General features: G+C 35.7%; 1 long non-coding RNA gene across 1 annotated transcript; it reads right to left on the bottom strand.

Moving 5' to 3' along the window:
- Positions 1–255: 255 nt before the first annotated feature.
- On the bottom strand, positions 256–6,648 carry LOC128247346 (uncharacterized). The gene is made up of 3 exons (XR_008263741.1): positions 6,304–6,648; positions 1,429–1,567; positions 256–494 (listed from the first exon to the last, which is right to left on the bottom strand). It is a non-coding gene; the product is annotated as an uncharacterized LOC128247346 (long non-coding RNA).
- Between the last annotated feature and the right edge of the window lie 1,337 nt (positions 6,649–7,985).

The following is a 7,985-nucleotide window of genomic DNA, read 5'->3' as shown; positions in this document are numbered from 1 at the left end:
ATATTCTATTACGTAAATACGGAAAGTTAGATTTATAATTTTAGGATAAGCTAAGGTATTGTCAATTTTAGTGCTTATAGAACTTAACATTTCTGTTTATATATATTATAATTATATTTACTGGCACTAGCTCTACGCGAAAACAATAATCTGTTTTCTACACTAGATCTAACAGAAGAGTAAAATCCTCTCATACTTGTTTGCTATAAACAATGCTTTCATAACACCCAAGCAATGCTAACGAATTGTTCTGAATAAATTTGATTTTCGCTCCCATGATTTATTATATGCATTCCCTAATACAGAAGCTCGATAACAAAATACTTTTCAGCTGTAACCAATCCATCCTTATTGCAAAAACGTGTACACCAAATGACATCACATCAGCCACTGCGTCCATCGTAAGACGATAATGTGTGTTTTGATTGAGATTCTGCTGCTATTTCTAGCGATTAGTGTGAACAAGTAGATGCTTCCCTCTGACTCCAAATATGCTGGAAAGATAAATTTAATTCATCGAAGTAAGGTTTACAATGCTGAACGCAAATCAGATCATGAGTAAAACTATATAGAAGACGAATTTATTCAGTACAAGTTTATCTTAGTTCTTCTGTGAAACAGTAACAATGAAAACATTTGCAAAAACTTTATAGAAAGTGAATCCAAACTGATGTAAACAGAACTATCAGGACGAATGTAATAAATAAAATAATCGATAGGGTTTAAATTTAAAAGAGAATGTTGATTTTGATATAGACTTCAAGGAATGGAATATTGGAACTACTCCAACCACTGTACAATAGACATTGTTCTGATCTACTACGCAATAAAAACACAGCATCTGTACTTACTTGATATGGCATTACGTAACATTTTACCACGCTACCTCTATTCATAGCAAAATATAAGAAAATATGTACAATAAAAAGTAAAAGTAACAATCAAGATCTTTATCAACATTTGAACACCAAACGCTATCATATTAATAGTATTAATATCTGCACGATTTCATACAATGTTATTCTAACGATCTTATTTAAGTTTAATCTCTCTCTCTTTTTCTCTCTTTCTCTCTCTCTCTCTCTCTGATTCACTCTCGCACTATACCTCGCTCAATCATTTCCCCTCCCCTCTCTCTCTCTTCTTATTCGAAATCTTTCTAGTAATAACGAAGCATACTTTATAGAATACCACAGATAGATATTAGTCAATGCGTCCATTTTTAAGACGGACTTTGATTTAAGGGAGAGTAAACTACTATTTCTAACTGGTGGACCGACCAAGTGGGGGTCTTGCTCTGAATCTATTTTTTAAAATACATATCGGATCTTTTCATTTTCTTGGGCAACTCGATGAATTAATTAACTAAACACTTTGAAACTTCGGATACTGGTAGAATGTGTCATATAGAACATCTTTTACTCTTACCGTTGCTGGAAAAAGTTTCTATTTTCGAAGTTATTTCGTGTTAAAGTTGTCGTATTTCGGTAAACATATCTCTCCCAAATTTATTCTATCTTCTTATGAAAACGACTTATTGCATAGCATAGAATTTGATTCACTCAACCTGAAAAGAAAACGGAATGGCTATAGCTGTAACACATTTTATTCTTCTTCTGCTCGATTGTGGTTAACCTAGGGTTATACAACATCATTGCATTTCTATGCAGTAATATCTACTCTGGGATACGTAGCAACAAGAAAGCTATTTAAATCAAGGACATATGTTGTAACCTTGTTCTGATCGATAATAACAATGAGATGTCAGATCTGTATAAATCCGCTACTTATTTTCAATATCTGGTTCAAATTAGATTCTTTAAATATGTATCTTGATTAGAATACACAAATCAATCAGGATACTTGAACGTAAGAATTCACAAGTTTCTAATTCAATATTTCATAGTAGAAATCATTTTGCCACAACTGCAGGTCCATGTAGATGAACAATTACTTCCATAATAATTCTGGGAAATTTAACCGAATTACATTGAAATGCTTCCACATATGTGATATAACAAATCTTTGGGGATAAGCATTGAGAACTATTTCGGAGTAAACTAGCGTGAATTACATGGACAGATATTAACATCAACAAAGATATAGCCATGTTTAGTTAATAGGTTATATTTTGAAGCCTTCGAAACATGGACGGGCAAACACCGGTTAGCCGCACTAAGCTTCGAAACACATTTATACGACCTGGAGAGGCCTCACACTATATATTCGACCCGTTTTCAATTTACTTTCCTCATTAACTTTATTTCCGAAGACGTGGACATTTTTCATTCACGGTTTCGATTTTCGAAAGCCACTGAATAACTTTAAAATCATTGCACGTTCAACAAATGCGTGCACTTAACATAAAACAAGGGCAAATCGGCGCGATATTAGTGTAACAAAGTTAGGGGTGGAATTATACACAATACATCCGACGAGCTTTTATGACAAACGCCATTACAGAAAATAGTATGCACAGAGGAATGATGACCTCTGGATTAGGGAAACAAAATTTACACCACCTCCATCTCCCCAACCCCGAGACACATACCCATACGCTTGCACATAGTTATAAATCGACTGATTGTTCCAATATACGATCAACAGATTGTTGCAAATAAAATCAATAGACTGCTCCTTCAGGTTCACAGAATAGTTTATTAGCACTTGAAAGGAAGAATTAACAGATGTGAGAAATCTGTTATTAAAGAAGGTTTTGTAGTAATAACGGGAATAAAAAAAATAATCATAAGAAATATGCTGAATAGTTGGAGGAATTAAGATCGGAGGTCCAGGCATGTATAGAGTACAAGGGTACTGCATAAAAATGTCCCGAAGTAGATGAGTACAGAGGAAACGTTTCTTTGCCAAAAGTACCCTAGAAAAGGTAGAGCAGTGGTAAAGAACCGGTCAATCTCCTGCCTACTCCCTCAGGGGAGACATATTTCATGAAGATAGTCTGTCACCATTCACTGGAGATTGTGCGAAAAGTACGGTTTGCGATTTGCATAAAACTTATCACATTGGGGTACATCTTTAAAAGTGGAGAAAAGTTGAATCACCTAAAACAGTATGAGTATAAACCAAAATGCTTCACCGAAAATAATGAATATTAGACCTTGTGAGATTTTACATTGCCGTGTGATTCAGTAATTGATGCCTGGAGACCAGATATATATGTTGTTCACAATATGAAAAGAAACCAAGATCATAGACATTGCCATACATAAGATTGTATGAGTCGATGACAAAGAACTACTAAATGTTGAAAAGTACATGACACTAAAAGATGACATCAGACGAATTTGGGAAATTATGAAAGTAATTATCATCTAGGTACTTATAGGAACATTGAGAAATTTGTTGGAGTAATTCGTTGTTCTAACGCCCAGGAACAGGCTCACAGATATAATTACACCAAGTTCTAAATTGTTAAGAGCAGCAAATCGCCCCTTTGTAGGATATAAGACAGCAAAAACGGATCAATCTCACATATTGTTAGTAAGATTAGCAAGCTCTAAACAAGGTGGCGCTATAACTTGGCTAGGTTTTTTTCAGTGGAGATTGTGTGAAAATTACGGCCTGGACAGAGCACAGAAATGGTACGAACTTGAATCAAAAGTCACTGAAAACAAGGAGTATAGGATAGTCTGGGATTTCACAATCTAATGTGACTCCCTAAACGATGTTCGGAGGCCAGACAGTGATGAAGCCAAAGAAACTAAGATCATAGTTATTGCAATACCTGGGGATACTTGCATAAGTGACAAAGAAGTAGAAAAGTTTGAAAAGTACAGACTACTAAAAGACGAAATTGCAAGAATGTGGGCTATGAGAAGCGTGTCTGTCAGCCTAGTAGTTGTATGGACACTCGGAGCACTGGCAATCAAGTTCGAGAAATATGCAAGGGAAATCGGAATTGACATGTGAGCAGAGCAAGCCCAAAAAACTGCTCTACTAGGGATAGCTACGATTTTAAGATTGGTTCTTATGTGTTGAATGTCTTCGATGATAATTAACAACCGATTACCGAAACTTATGTGCGGGAAGAGACCTGTGAAACCTTTGACAAGTTGCTATCCGGTCTCACGGCATCAAGTAGAGCAAACAAGACTGAGCGCTCTGAGAAGTAAAACAATAATAATAATAATGGTCACTCCTCTGAATCCATAACCACCGGTCTTCCATGCCCTAAGCACCGGCTTTCCATGCCATCTCCAAACCAATTTGTTTTTCGGAGAAGGGGATTTTCCTCTTTAAGTTTCTCTTCTTAACACAATTATCAATTTTGGTGAAACCAGACTTCACATGTATCAACAAAATTTTCACGTCATTTTTTACATACCGCCCTTAAACCTCTCCCGCCCTTTCTTCTGGACAAGTAGAAACTATCAGTGTCATTCTTGGGATGGAATGCTCCGTGAACTGTCGATAGTTTCCGTGTCTTGGTATCCATATTTATCAGTTCTTTATTTTACCAGTTTATGATTCAAATTCTATAACGAAGTGATGCAATCGCTCATGTCTTTAAGGCTTGGATCTTATTCCATCCTGTCAATTTTGAGCACAACACCAATCTTTGTCTTTGGAAATATAATTTGAGGACACACTATGTGAAGAATAGAATTGACAACACTCAGAACGAAAAATTCAGAATGTGTATTGAGAGGGGTTAATCAGTATGGTACGTTGTTAACGAATGCCTGATATTGGTACAACGCGAATACAAAAGACGACATAACATTATGGCAAGAATGACTCATTGAGAGCTCTGTGGAAATCCTACAAAGATCAAAGACGTTGTATGACCAAATTCCAGAGGGAGTTACTGAGAATGAATATTACAAAATCCTGTGGGGATCGATGATTTAGAGTGACCATCAGATTACACATCGAAAAGCTGATATTATTGTGGTGAACAGAGAAGAGAAAAATATCTCTGATAATCGACGTAGCATGTCCAGGTGACAACAGGATCGAAGAGAATGAATAAAAAGTGAACAGCTATGATAAACTGAAGTGGGAAATATGCAGGCTGTTGGCAATGAAGATAGTCGACGTGATACCAATGGTGATTGTCGAGCTATGAAATATCAACACACAACTACCAATGTAGATCAAAAAGCTTGTTACAAATGTAAAGAGAGAATGCCATAAAACAAATCAGCGTAGCTTGGAACTGCAAGATTTATCCGCAGGATTCTTGAAGCATGGTCAGTAAAGAAATGTAACTTTAGTCAACTGGCTGTGGGTAGCAGACACTTTCCATCGTACCAGGAAAATAAATGGTGAGTCATCATAAAAAACTAATAATAATAAAAGTAATGATAATAATAATAATAATAATAATAATAATAATAATAATAATAATAATAATAATAATAACAATAATAATAATAATAATAATAATAATAATAGCAATGAAATATACTAATAATAATGTTAAATCCCTGAACGAGGTATAAACAGTAACTGCGCGACAACGTGAAGTATATTTGCCACTTAAATGCGGCTAAACCCTAAGGGTGAATGTTACTGTTGCTTTTATCCCCAGGAGAACATCTCCTCCAGCTGCATATTGACACACTTTCTGTGCCCTGTCAGTATTTGCAAAGGGAAGTCATCCTTCCCATCGTCGATCTGACATGATACGCACGGACCCGGGTTTCTGAGATTTTACCCTTCGTCAGCGTACGACAATCACCGATCTTCGATGCGAAGGGCTCCCAATGCAAATATATATATACTTTTTCCAGTAACGAAAATTTACTGATCTCGAAAAAGTGTAAACAAGCAATGTTAAATCTCTGAACGAGGTATAAACAGTAACTGCACGACAACGTGAAGTATATTTGCCACTTAAATGCGGCTAAACCCTAAGGGTAACATTCAGAATGGGAATAGTCCCAACTCATGAGTAGTAACAGCTCTTTAGTTTTCGTTGACAGTCTTTCTAGAGATGGTGTCTCGAAAAGAAGAAGAAGAAGAAGAAGAAGAAGAAGAAGAAGAAGAAGAAGAAGAAGAAGAAGAAGAAGAAGAAGAAGAAGAAGAAGAAGAAGAAGAAGAAGAAGAAGAAGATAGTACATACAAACAGAACCGTCAAAGCTAATAAACCGTATGTTGTTGTGAAAGACCACAACAATAAAGTTTGTTTATTGATCGACATGAGTATTCCTTGTACTCATAATATATCTCGGCAAAAGAATTTGGTCAATTCAGTGAATATAAAGATTTGGTCAGGGAAATTGAAAAAATGTGGTATCTCAAGACGGTTATAATATCAATGATTGTAGGAGTACTTACATTGATTAAAAAAAGGAAGTGAAAGTTAGTTGAAAACGATCCCTGGGTTACTATCCATGCAAGAGTTACAAAAGATTGTTTTTAACTGGAACATCACACGTATTGACAAGAGATTCTGAGACTGCCACTCTTTCACCGGTCGTGGTGTAGGTTCAACAGGAATTCTGCCCCGTGGTATGTGTAACACATTTTACAAGGCGGTGACACCGACTTCCTACATGTATCGTATGCAATCTGTGTATTTGTGTGTGTGTGTGTGTGTGTGCGTGTGGGGGTGTGTGTGTGCGTGTGTGTGTGTGTAAACATGTTTGCAAAATATATAAATAACATTGTCATACGCACACCAGTGGAACATTTAGATAATAACTACTCAAGCTTCTCAACAGCCACCAGTATAGCCTCTCTTCCTGTCCTTTTATTAAAACAGATAAATTTTATTCCACATAAATAACAGCGAATTGAGGTTGAAATGTCATAATAGAAAGCAAAAGAAACAGAAATAAAAAGCAAAACTAGCAGACATACGACATAATAGCTTTCTTGCTTTTCACTATGAAATAATCGTCTGAGCTGTCAGTTTGGCATATGATGATGTGTGTTGTCTGTTTCCTTCTCTGCTAACACTGGCAAACATTTTGAAATATGATTTATAATATATAACATTAAAACCCAAAACATATCTGATCGGGCAGATGAATCAACACCTGTTGAGAATATTTTACGTAATAAAATTGAAGATGTCAGACAACATAAATTGCAATTGAAAAAGTAAACTGTTTCATAAAAGTTACTGCGTAGAAAGATATTTTTGAAGAGGAAGTAAGAGAATATAAGCCAGGTTGAAGAAGTAATTAATTTCATGAATTGTATATTAATTAAACAGTTGGAGAGAGAGAGAGAGAGAGAGAGAGAGAGAGAGAGAGAGAGAGAGAGAGAGCAGTTGCATGTAAGTAATAGTTGAAGCTTCACAGATCGAGTAATGAATGATTAAATTTGTGATTAAATTACAAACAAAATCTACTTTTTCCATTTCCTATTAAGTTGTTGGCTGGTATTGTATTTAACTAATTTACATTCAAGATTCACATCAACTTGAACATTTATTGTCTCAAAAATAAGCTGAATCCTTGATCTCTAAAACATGCAATTGAAATTTACATACATAAATATGTCTACACATACGCATACGCGCACACACACACACACAGACACATACACGCACACACCGCACACAGATATATACATATATATTCTTACCGATCAATTTGCACAGATGACTTCTCTATGGTGATCAAATATTTTTGATGCACTTTAGCTCGCTCCATCCATCAAATTGACACTCCCTGCACATGTGTATAGTGCTTTTTACCTCAAATGTAGAAGTGATCGCAGGACAACGTGAGATGAAATGTTCTGCTCAACGCACCGCTCAGCCCGGGAATCTAACCCACGATCTGGCGTGCAACACACTAACTAGAAGGTTATGCGCCTTCACACACAGACACACACACATATACACACACACAAACATACATACAGGAGTTGGAGAAAATAAATTGAAACACCTAGCATCATAGCATCATAATTTTGAAATATCTATCGTCAAAAGCTTGTTTAATTTTACGTTTTTGATTTATTATTAGTGTTGCTTAATATGTTTCGCTTAAATTGATGTTTCTCTT

The sequence above is a fragment of the Octopus bimaculoides genome, chromosome 3 (assembly GCF_001194135.2).
Source record: "Octopus bimaculoides isolate UCB-OBI-ISO-001 chromosome 3, ASM119413v2, whole genome shotgun sequence".
Taxonomy (NCBI): domain Eukaryota; kingdom Metazoa; phylum Mollusca; class Cephalopoda; order Octopoda; family Octopodidae; genus Octopus; species Octopus bimaculoides.
This window is presented reverse-complemented; position numbering and strand designations above follow the sequence as displayed.